The 12,529-nt window shown below is 39.3% G+C and overlaps 2 pseudogenes and 1 gene segment (V, D, J or C); 1 reads left to right on the top strand and 2 right to left on the bottom strand.

Annotated features, from left to right (window-relative positions):
• Nucleotides 1-12,529, bottom strand: part of LOC122330413 — a 194,512-nt pseudogene that overhangs the window by 88,606 nt on the left and 93,377 nt on the right.
• Nucleotides 1-12,529, bottom strand: part of LOC122330411 — a 93,263-nt gene that overhangs the window by 8,152 nt on the left and 72,582 nt on the right.
• The window catches only part of LOC122330414, a 70,576-nt pseudogene continuing 70,410 nt past the window's right edge, over nt 12,364-12,529 (top strand).

Genomic DNA, 12,529 nt, shown 5'->3' with positions numbered 1-12,529 from the left:
GTATTCTGCAGGACTTACCTTTAGTCAACTAACCTTACCTATATTTTACAGGACTTACCTTTAGTCAACAGACCTACTCTATATTTTACAGGACTTACCTTTAATCAACAGACCTTAATCTGTACTCTAAAACACTTACCTTTAGTCAAAAACCTTACCTGTATTCTGCAGGACTTCCCTTTTGTCAACAGACCTAATCTGTAGTATAAAACACTTACCTTTAGTCAAACCTTCAACCTTACCTGTATTCTATAGGACTTACTTTTATTCTGCCTAATCTGTATTTCACACTTACCTTAAATCAACAAAATGTACCTGTACTCTAAATCACTGACCATTATTCAACAAACCTTCAACAAAGGTAAGTACTCTACAGGACTTACCTTCATTCAACAAACCTTACCTGTATTTCTGCATACTTTCTTCATTCAACAGGACTTACCTGTATTCTGTAAAACTTACCTTTACTCAACAAACCTTACCTATACTCAACAGACTAACCTTGTACTCTGTACTCTACTTACCTTTAGTCAACAAACCTGTACGTGTATTCTACAGAACTTACCTGTTTTCTAAATCACTTACCTTCATTCACCAAACTTTACATGTATTCAACAGGACTTACCTTTAGTCAACAAACTGTACCTGGACTCAATAACACTTACATTTATTTAACAAACCTTACCTGTATTCTGCAGGACTTTCCTTTATTTAACAAACCTTACCTTTATTCTGCAAAACTTACCTTTAATCAACAAACCTTACCTGTATTCTAGAGGACTTACCTTTACTCAACAGACCTTCCTTGTGCTCTAAAACACTTACCTTTAGTCAAGAATCCTTACCTGTATTCTACAGGACTTACCTTTAATTAAGAATCCTTACCTGTATTCTACAGAACTTACCTTTAGTCAAAAAACCTTACCTGTATTCTACAGGACTTACCTTTAGTCAAAAAACCTTACCTGTATTCTACAGGACTTACCTTTAGTCAAAAACCTTACCTGTATTCTACAGGACTTACCTGTATTCTGCAGGACTTACCTTTACAACAAACCTACCTGTTCTCTAAAGGACTTACCTTTATTCAACAAACCTTAACTGTATTCTACAGGACTTACCTTTAGTCAACAAACCTTACTTATTCTTTACACAACTTACCTTTAGTCAACATACCTTACCTGTATTCTACAGGACTTACCTGTTTTCTAAATCACTTACCTTCATTCAACAAACCTTACCTGTATTCTGCAGGACTTACCTTTAGTCAACAGACCTAATCTGTACTCTAAAACACTCTAAAAGTCAAGAAACCTACCTGTATTCTAAGAAACCTACCTGTATTCTACAGGACTTACTTTATTCTGCAGGACTTTCCTTTACTCAACAAACTGTACCTGTACTTTAAAACACTTACCTTTAGTCAACATTCCTTACCTGTATTCTACAGGACTTACTTTTTTTTCTAAATCATTTACCTTCATTCGACAAACCTTACCTGTGCTCTACAGGACTTACCTTTATTCAACAAACCTTACCTTTATTCTACAGGACTTACCTTTAGTCAACAAACCTAATCTATATTCTACAGGACTTACCTTTAATCAACAAACCTTACTTATACTTTACAGGACTAACTTTTAGTCAACAAACTGTACCTGTACTCTAAAACACTTAACTTTAGTCAACATACCTTACCTGTATTCTACAGGACTTACCTGTTTTCTAAATCACTTACCTTCATTCAACAAACCTTACCTGTATTCTGCAGGACTTGCCTTTAGTCAACTAACCTTACTTATAATTTACAGGACTTACTTACCTTTTTTCAACAAACCTTACCTTTATTCCACAGGACTTACCTTTAGTCAACAATCCTTACCTCTATGTGTAACACCCTGGAAAAAGCTGGAAAAAGCAGGGGATAATAACCACGAGTGTTACGACAATGTTTCTTGATGAAAACTTTTACTCCTATCGTACACAATCACATTACATTTCACAAATCAATCATGAAAGCAAATCCGTCACCGTATGGATATACTGTGTTTGCATAAAACAGACAAACCCATTTTTATATGCAAACTGTTCCATACATTTGTAATTGTTTGTAATTGTAGTAAAATAAAGTAACTTAATGTAATAACTGTATAATCTCTTATACAACTCATAACGATTATCAAATGTATAACTGAATGTAACACAAAATATGTGCATCTCACTAGATTTGTGAGAAGGGAAATCACCTTGCATCCATGTGCTGCACACCACGGCCATGTGCCTCCACACTCAGCAAGCAGCAATATTGCAGCGAATATCACACTCTTTCAACTACTAATATACCGGTTCATACTCTTGGCATGCATTATAAAAACACACAGTGATGAGTTTCCACATATATCACAGTAATACCTGTAAAAAGCAGGGGAAAATAACACAACACTTCCTCAGCAGGCTTTGAGTCGCATGAGGAAGTTCTCGCGATACTCCCCGCAAAGGTATATTACCACACCCAATCAATTGCTCCCAGAAAAATGGATGCTTTCACTTGGCAATCGCTGCCAAATCAAACCGGCACCTACACCATTATTTTCCCCGACGCTCACACACACAATCCCGAAAGAGCCACCTGTGATACATAAACTACTGAATGGAATGAAATATATATCGAACCAAACCAAATATATTTCCATTTGAACAGAACCGTTACCATGGCAAACTTGGTCCATTTTAGACACATACCATTTAAAGTGAACAAGCTATTTTATACTATTTTATACTTTTAAATACTATTTTATACTACCTGTTACATATGCTAAAGAACTTATCTGTACTCTATAAGACTTACCTGTAAAGTACAACACTAACCTTTATTCAACAAACATTACCTGTATTCTACAGGACCTAACTGTATTCTATAACACTTACCTTTATTCTACAAACCTTACCTGTATTCTACAGGACTTAACTGTATTATACAACACTTACCTCTAGTCAAGAAACCTTACCTGTACTCTACAACATATACCTATAGTAATAACATAATTCTAGAACAGGTTTTTGAAGTTTGCTTTTATACTGCAATACCTTTTTCAAATAATTTTTCTTAAATAATGACCCCAAAACACTTTTGCGCGTTTACTGTTTGATGTTAATGGAAAGAAGGTAAGACCTAATTTGTGTTTCCATCTTACTGCAGATGTATTTTTATCACAACCTATATTACATTTGAATTTATTCAGCCATGTAAGAAGCACCACAAAATTTTGAATAAAGGGAAAAATTTAATAAAAATGTGTATTAAAATCGCAAATAGCAGTAATTAATGTATGTTGCGTCTTCGGGTTTCATAAAGGGATATTCACGACACTAATAAATGTGATTTGGCTCTAATTCAGTTCACGCGGAAACACAGTTAAGGATTAAGATGACTCATATGCAAATTAAGTCAATAAAGCAATATAAAAACATAAGTTTATCGTGGACTCACCAGCAGATCAGATGTGATACCGATGCGAGACTGAAGCAGCACAAGTTTAATCTTCGACATTCTTTTCAAACATCTACTGTGACGACATAAGCGCCTCAAAGAACGCTCGCGCCACACGTTCTAATTCTTTTTATTAGTCTATAGAGCCATTCATTTAACAGCAGCGAGAAAGACCAACAAAACACTTCCTGTTCCCCGCAAGTATAAAAGACCCGTTACAAAATAATGAGATCAACTAAAATAGAGTATCCTGTTCAGTAAATGGGAGAATAAAGAATATATGCGTGTTATAGGTTCCTGTTAATGATTTTATGATACTGGTCATTTTAAAATGTAATGTTAATGATTTAGAAATGGCCTGTTTTTATGATCCTATAGGCTATGTAGATACCTGATGTGTTTTAATAGAATTATTTCGAAGCTACATCCACAAGTCATTACAACAAATGGAGTTTCTGAGTGAATCTGTAGTACATTTTACATAGACTGATTTCAAATGTCCATATATGTTGTTTTATGGCAAATACTTTTAGATAAATGTATTAGCTCTATATTCATTCGTGTTAATTTTCAACAATGCATTACGTAACTCTACTAAAAATGAATATTAACCGCAAAAATGACAATATAAAATGTCCACTAGATGACAGAGTACAAAAGGTCTCGGTGGTCACCATCACAAACCACAACACAGACATAAACAAGGTGTGTGTCTTTCAAAGTCAATTCATTTTCATTGTGTTTAGTATTTAGTATAAGAGCGAGGATCCTTAGAGACAAGTCAATAAATCAAACAATTTCCACAATTACAAGCAGAAAACTCTTGTTGAGCTCCATTGTGTTTTAATGCAGCTCACTTTATTTTATTTATTTTTTAATGCACACTGGTTTGATCATATTAGCAAATTTCACTACAGGGACATTTACAGACAAAATAGCTTACACGCCATATTAAAAGAAACAATAGTTTACCAAATAATAATACAATTTTTGCTCATTTAACAGATTGTCACCAGACAAGAATATCTGGACTTCTTTTTTAGTCCTTCCCAATTTTATGACCAATTTAGTTTTTTGTTGCTGCACTGTGAAATATGCTTTTCCTACAAACATTTTTTCTGTTTTTTCAAAATTATTGCTTCATTTTAGGAAAAAGTGAGTCAAAATTAAGTGAGAGATTTAGCTTGAAAGCTTTTTCAGTAAACTTACAGTCTAGAAAATCCATCTAATTAAACAATTTTTTTATATATTTTGGCTGAAAACATTAGAAACAATCTAACTAAGACCAGGATTTTTTTTGCAGTGTGGTTCATACAGTGTGTGTGTGTATATATATATATATATATATATATATATATATATATATATATATATATATATATATATAATACTGAAATATTTAACTATATATATATATATATATATATATATATATATATATATATATATATATAATATATATATATATTAAAATATTAAAATAACTAGTTCAGAATGAGTATTTTACAATTGAAACTAAAACATCGAATCATACGAATTGATTCGTTCATAAGACTGATTCATTCAGGAGTCTTTTCTTAATGAGTGTCTAACTGAATCATTGACTCGTTCATTTAAAAACGCACATTCATGCATAAACAAAACTCATTTAAAACTATTTTCTTTGAGGAAACAGAGCAAAATCCTGAAAAAGCGTTGCAGTCAGACAATGTAAGTCATTTAATATCAGCGTCGTTTATTGAACTGTTGAATGAAATCTTGCAAATTAAACGCCCTTAATATTCATTCAAAGCTGTTTTTAAAATAGTTAAATAATTAAAGTGTTCAGATGAAACAAACTATTATAATTATTACATTTAAAATAGAAATGAATAATTGCATAAATATTCAACTCGTGCTGACATGCACGCGCGATGCGGAACTGACGTAAGCGCCGTCGTGATTCGCGTCTTAGTTGCTATAGCGACGCGTGTTATGAGTTCTGACTGAATATATAAACACTCGAACCCATCGCTATCTGTTGGTTGTGAGACGAAGAGACATTTGAGTATTTTCTGATCAGATCTTGTTGCTTTCTGAAGCTCATCGGAGGATTCCTTTGAGAAAGAAGACTTTTATTTCAGACGGAGATCAGCGGATTTTCTTGGAGAAGAGTTTTAAACTGTTATTTGTTCTATAACTAAACTTATTTCTGCACTTGTGTCTTGTATTGTTATTGTATTTCGTTTTTTCTATTACTTTTCTTTCTTTCTCCTATTTTCTTATTTTTGAGGAGTTTGGAGGAGGTCGTCAATGGCTCACTCAGACAAAAGACGCAGGTATGTATTTTAATTGATTATTTTAGGATATTTATTATTGGTATGTGCATTGTTTGACAGCTTGTACATCCTGTTATATTTAAGTTAAGTGATGTGTATTTTGTTCCACGACAGATAAACTGTGTGTTTTGATTAATGTTTTGATGTTTTGATTATTGACTGTTAATAAAACAGTATGGAGTATTGTAAGTGTGTAATATTTCAGCCTCTCGGCACTCCAGATCCAGGAGCGCTGGTATCTCTCTCAGACGGCTGCTCAGGAGGATGGGAGACGAGGCTCTGGTGATCGTGACCCAGAGCAGCCCCTGAGCCAAGAGCTACCAGGATACATCGCACCTCTGCCTTCTGACCTGGCTGTTTCTGTGTCCACAGATCAGCCTCACAGGAAGAGGAAGCGGCAGAGCGGCGGCCGGGAGGATGAAGGGCCGTCCACCTCCAACACAAGACCAGCCAAACGCTCCCGCAGAGGTCAGGATTATCAAAGATGTCATGACTCGGTTATTAATAGAAAATGTTCTGTTTATACATTTCTTGTGCGTTTCAGAAGCGTATGCCAAGGGCCCATTGCTGGGCCGAGGTGGATTCGCTCGGTGCATGCTGGGATACGCAGGTCCGACAGACTGCCAGTAAGACGTTTCCTTCCCTGCTTCATTCAAACAGCTTTTAGAAATGGCCATATCAGTGAATGCGTGATTTCCTGTGGTTTATCTGTTCACAGGTTGCCATCAAGTACGTTTGCAAAAGCAGGGCGCCTGAGACGCTGAACGTGGTGAGTTGAAGGTGAATGTGTTGTGAATCTGCATTCAGCTCTGGATGTAATGAATCTTTGGTCTCTGCCCAGGAAGGTCAGGGTCTGCTGCGCTGGAGGTGGCGTTGATGACCCTGGTCAATTCGGCTCCTGCCTGCCCAAACGTCCTGCAGCTGCTGGAGTGGTTCGACCATCGCAGACGCTACACCCATGATCCTGGGCGTCCCGTTCCTTGCCAAGATCTCCAGAGTTTCTCACGAGGAGAGCGGGTGTCTGGAGAGACTTTGGCCAAAAGGTCCTGCTGCAGCTGATCACGGCGCTGAAACACTGCGAGAGCCGAGGAGTCCTGCACCGGGACGTCAAACCTGAGAACCTTCTGATCTCCACTGAGTCCCACGACATCAAGCTGCTGGACTTCGGCTGTGGAGATCTGCTGCAAGACTCGGCCTACCAACAATTTGCAGGTTGCTTTGATCTCACTGCAGTCATGTGTTTGTGAACACCAAAGGGAAGACTTTGATCGGACGTTTGTGGTCTTGTTGTGTCTCTCAGGCACTCTTGAATCGCCCCCTCCTGAGTGGTTTAGGCAGCACCGCTATCACGCAGGACCGGCTACGGTTTGGTCGGTCGGGGTGACGCTCTACAGCATCCTGTGCGGCTGTTTCCCCTTCAGAGGAGCACGCAGGGTCACCTCCAAAAGCAGGCTGACCTTCCCTAGAGAGCTGTCTACAGGCAAGAGACGGACATCACGTCCAGATCCAGGTGAAGCGTGTGCTTTTGTGTTGCTGAAGGCTGTGTTGTGTGTAACAGAGTGCCGTCAGCTGATTCGCTGGTGTCTCCGTGCATCGGCATCAGACCGCCCAGTTTAGAGGACATTGAGAGCCACCCTGGTTAAACTGAACAGGTGTAAGACCAGTGACACACTTTCTGAATCACAGCAGTCACGGCTGGATTGTGTCGTTGGGATCAGTCTAGATCAATGCTTTCGACTGTTTGTATAGGGAGAGCAGAAGTGACACAGGAAGTGCAGAGAACTGCTTCCTGGTCATCTTCAATCCGTGAGGAGCTCTGTGTGGATCCTGAAGGAGCTGAACACACAGCACCAGCAGAAACCAGAGCTAGAAATCAGATAGAGATTGATTTTTTTAGCTAAAGCCTGTTTTTCAGAATGAGAGTTGAAAAAGGGAGAAAGGGACATTGTGTAAATAAGAGGAACAGACAGAGGCACTAGACACTAAATTGTACATATAATTCATATTTATTAATGTTTAGATGTAATAGATTTTTAGTTGGTTTGCAAAAGGAGTCTGTGCTGTCTAAAACCAGCTTGTGGTTTTATAAATTCATTGAATCATATAAAGAAATGTAATTTCAATTATACATTTAGTGTAAATATATTTGAATAAAGCCTGTACATTTGCAGATGATTGCAGTGTGTCTTTTAGTGGACAGAGGTTAATGTGTGTATTTATTTGTTATGTTACACTTTAAGTGATACATTCTGCTATTTCTAAGGATTAGGATAAAACATGAACACAGTGAATTATGATAATACTGTATATTATACCTTTTAGTGCAAATACACTCTTAAAAATAAAAGGTACAAAAGTTGTCACTGGGGCGGTAGATTTTTAAAAGGGACATATTTATACCTAAAGGGTCCATTTTTTGAGCCTAATGGGTACAAAAGTGTATTTTTTTAAAAAGATACCGCCCAGTGACAGCTTTTGTACCTTTATTTCTGAGTATGTATGAATTACAAATAGAAAAAAGGTTTGAAATGATCTGACATTATTTGCTCATTTAGCAATAAACTGCATAACTCCTGAAGTTTTGAAGTTTCTTTTGAAACACTTCAGTCAATAAATGTGACGATGCTGGCCTCACAAAGAAAGTCAGAAAGGTAACCTTATCCCTGACTTGTTAAACTCTCATTAAACCCACTTGTTAAAACCCTTTACAGCAAGAATCCCATTCCAGAACTCAAGAAATGACTAAATTCCTCTGAATTCTGATATTTTTGTGTTAATATCAGGCAATTGTTTTGGACTTCATCACAATTCTGGTTTTGATGCATGTGTCAGTGTTGTGAGGAAGTCACTGTGCAAAAGTTTATGGAGAAAATGATATGGCAATATATCTCTCGCTCTTTATGTACGGTCAGTGTAATTCTGTCAGCTTCCTGAAAAAGAAAGAGTAAAGTAAAGGAATAAAGAAGGACAGAAAGAGAGAATCTAGATCTACAGCTGTCGGAAGGAAGTACAGATAAATAACTTCAATAAAACTGACCTTGAGACAATATCACACTGAAATGTAAATGATGACACACTCAGCTTGTCGTTAGGCTCGTCCTCTTTGCTGCTGTGTCACAGGAAAGACCTTGATTCCATGACCAGAATCACTGATGTCACACTGAGATCTATATATATATATATATATATATATATATACCAGAATATATATATATATATATGAGATTATATATATATATATATATACAAGTCATTTTCAAAGAAGCCTGTCTGAACTGGTTTGGTAAATGAGAACTGAGAACAAGTGTAAAAAACCTCAACACATGTGAAGTTATTAAATAAATGAATCTACTTTTCTTTAGCATGGATGCATTAAACTGAACAAAAGTGACTATAAAGACATGCAAAGTGTTACAAAATCTTTCTTTGTTAAATAACTCCACCCTCCGAGGTTTTGATTTGAGCCCTCCTTGCTGTGTGCTTCTTCACCCCGTCACACTTGTGAAGAATGTGGGCAAGAGTGTGAAGAAACACCAGCAAGTGATCTCATCTTCACCCTTGTTTTTTTCTATTTCCCTTAGTTTACCTTCTCATAGCACTCCGCCATGGAAGAACTGCTACAACGGCTCACCGAGATCAGCGTCCATCAGCAACAAATCGCCGAGCATCTGGCAACTCGAAAGGCCGAACGAGCAGGAGCTTGCTGCCCTACGGTCCGCCGCCGCCCAATACATTCCGCTGCCTGACCCCAGAGCCCAAGCCACCAAGTTGCTACTAAAAATGTCCGCACATGACGATCCCGAGGCATTCCTGCAAATGTTTGAGACAACTGCCAATGCAGAAGGTTGGCACCCAGAGGAGTTAGCACGATACTACTGGCCTGTTAACCGGGCGAGGCGCAGTGTGCGATTTCTCCCTTTCAGCAAGGCGCAGAGAGCTAACTAGAAGTACCCCCAAGAGATTCTCTCCTGGCTCAGCCTTTCACCCATTTTCCACAGCTGGGAGCATTTCCACACCTCCTGGGAGTACAACCCAAATCTCCCGCCTCACCCAGAGCTGGCTCCTCGATGTGACCCCATTGAAGTGGGTCAGGTCGCAGCTCGATCATTCCTGAAGAGCCTTTCCCGCTACACAGACAAGCTGTCAGGATGAGAACCCAGCTACCACCATGGAGCTCGTTGAGGCGATGGAGCTGGCGGACTCGGCCCAACATCAGGAGTCTGAGGAGCAAGCTCCGCCTTTTCCCCAGGGGTGGTCCAGGAGCGAGGCACCGAGGGCACGCCACGACCAGTCAACAGGCCAGCGGTTCCTCTGCTCACGCACAAGCCGATTCCAAGCGGACGATCCGCATCTCTTGCCTGCGCCGTGGCTGGCTGGCTGGCTGGCTGGCTGCATCGTCCACCACGAGCCACCCAAGGAAACCCTGGAAGCTAGGGTTAGGGTGAGCGGCCAGCCGGCAGCCCATTGCACCGTGTCGTAGAGCATGTCAAGGAGATGAGGAACGGATAGGCAGCGTCATGCCGTTAGTCCGGGACCACCTGTGCAAGGCTCAACAGGCCCAACAGCGGCACTACAACTGGGCAGCCCAACCACGGGAATTCCAGCCTGGTGACAAGGTCATGGTCCTCGTTCCTCGGCTGCATACAAGTTCTTGCGGAACTGGCAAAGGACCCTGCATAGTTCCTGGTAACGAACTCCGGCTGGGTGTTCCCTAGTCACTCATCGAGCATGGTGGACATCCTGGAGAATCGGCCCGTCACCGCGATACAGACGTGCACTTGCCCGAAATTCCACGCCAAAGACCTGACCCAGCTGTGGTCACCCCATAGTCATAGTATCAACTCTGGCACCCCTCTCCGTTTCTGCAATATGGAAAGGGTCTCAGAGTTTGACGGAACGAGGGATGAATTGTCTCCTGACCTTTATCTCCACACTGGATTGACCACTGCAGGTCCCCTGGTTGTTGACACCATTTTCTACTGCAGACACTGGCAGTAGCGCCCCCTTTGGCAGCAGCGAGGAGCATGTGCACCTGGAAATCGCCACAGGCTGATCGGTTCCAGCTGCCCCAATCAGCAAAGCGGCATAAGAAAGCCACGCGGCACGCTGACGGAGCATTTCGCCTCCATGAACACCGACACTAACCGCTCTTCTTTTACTCCCCACAGAAAGCAGCGTTTAGCCTGATCAGCCTAAACCACACGGCACTGTCTGACTGACGACCGGGAAATGTGTTGGAGAAGCCGCGGGAAAGAAGCCGCTGCCTCGCGCACCGGACCAGAGAGAGGAGCCCGTGCGGCCGCTGTACTCCACCCCTTACCTGGACCTTTCCCCTGGACACTACCCGACCTGCTCTTCCTGCAGCATGACGAGGACACCAGTTCCCCATTTATTGTGGGCACTTTTCCCCCTGGACACTTTATTTTGTATATTTCTGTTAATAAAAAGCCTGACGCCACACCCACTGTGTCTGTCGTTGGCTCCTTCCACTAATACATATATATATATATATATACACATACATACATTGCTATAATAATACACAAATAGCTTGTAGTAGTTGAAAGAAGGTAAAACAAAACAAAGCTGTGAAACAGAAACACCCCTTTAATACTTCCTGTCAAGAATATGAAACTGCTTTAAGAACCCACAGATGTACACTCCAGTCAGTCTCAAGAAGTCGACTTTTCCTGTCTCTCCATGAGATCTGTCCAGATCTAAATGTACTCTGGTGAACGCATACAAGCTTTCTCAGTCATGTCTTTACTGCTTCTTTCACATTCGTGTCAACTGTTGCTCTTTCATCAGTGCGTCCAGACTGAGTTTATCAATCAATCATTTTTATTTATATAGCGCTTCAACATCACAGGTTGCATCAAAGCACTGAACAGTATAAAGAAGAAGAATACAATGATAGGGATGTAACATTGTAAGAAACCTGCATGAAATGATAAAAGAAAAGGTTCTAAAATCAAGTCCAGCATTATGCAAATATTACAATTAATAAATTTTGCTAATAAATGTAGTGTCTATTAACAGAAACATCAGCAGTGCAGGGCAGATGTGTGCTGTAATGTAATTATTGTCCCATTCACAGTGTAAAATATAAAGAAATACTTGAAAAATTACTTTGTTGATCTAATTGATTCTATAAGTTGATCTTTATAGTAATGACAAAAGGCCACATAAAATGATTTATGTATCAAAATGTAATTGTTTCAGTAAATTAACGTTGAATCTTTGAATCAATATTGTCTGTTTGATTCAAACATTGAAAAACCATAAATATTTAAATGTTGTTTCTGCTGTTGATGATAATGTTGGAAAAATCTAAAAATCATAACATTCTAAATTCTCTAAAAGTCTTTTTTTCTTCTTTTTAAAACATATGAGCTAAATTAAAATAACAAACTAATCATTTATACTGATTTATCAGTTACTTAATTAGCAGAGATCAAGCTAAACCCCGCCCACTTCTTTACATCATCAGACATGCTTCAGTGCTCTGAGAGTGTTTATAGTGCTGTGAGTTTAACACTTTATGACTGAGAGCAGAACACAACACAATCTTCATCATCACACAAGACTCAACTACTACAATGAACAACATCCTCATCCTCATCTGGACTCTCACGCTGTTTGCTCAAGGTTTGTTTGATAAAGTTGATGATTATTATTCATTCTTTGAAATGTGAAATGTACATCAAATATTTAAATGTTA

Source organism: Puntigrus tetrazona, chromosome 25, assembly GCF_018831695.1.
Source record: "Puntigrus tetrazona isolate hp1 chromosome 25, ASM1883169v1, whole genome shotgun sequence".
Lineage (NCBI taxonomy): Eukaryota > Metazoa > Chordata > Actinopteri > Cypriniformes > Cyprinidae > Puntigrus > Puntigrus tetrazona.
The sequence above is the reverse complement of the archived record's forward strand: the minus strand, read 5'-3'. Positions and strand labels throughout refer to the sequence as shown.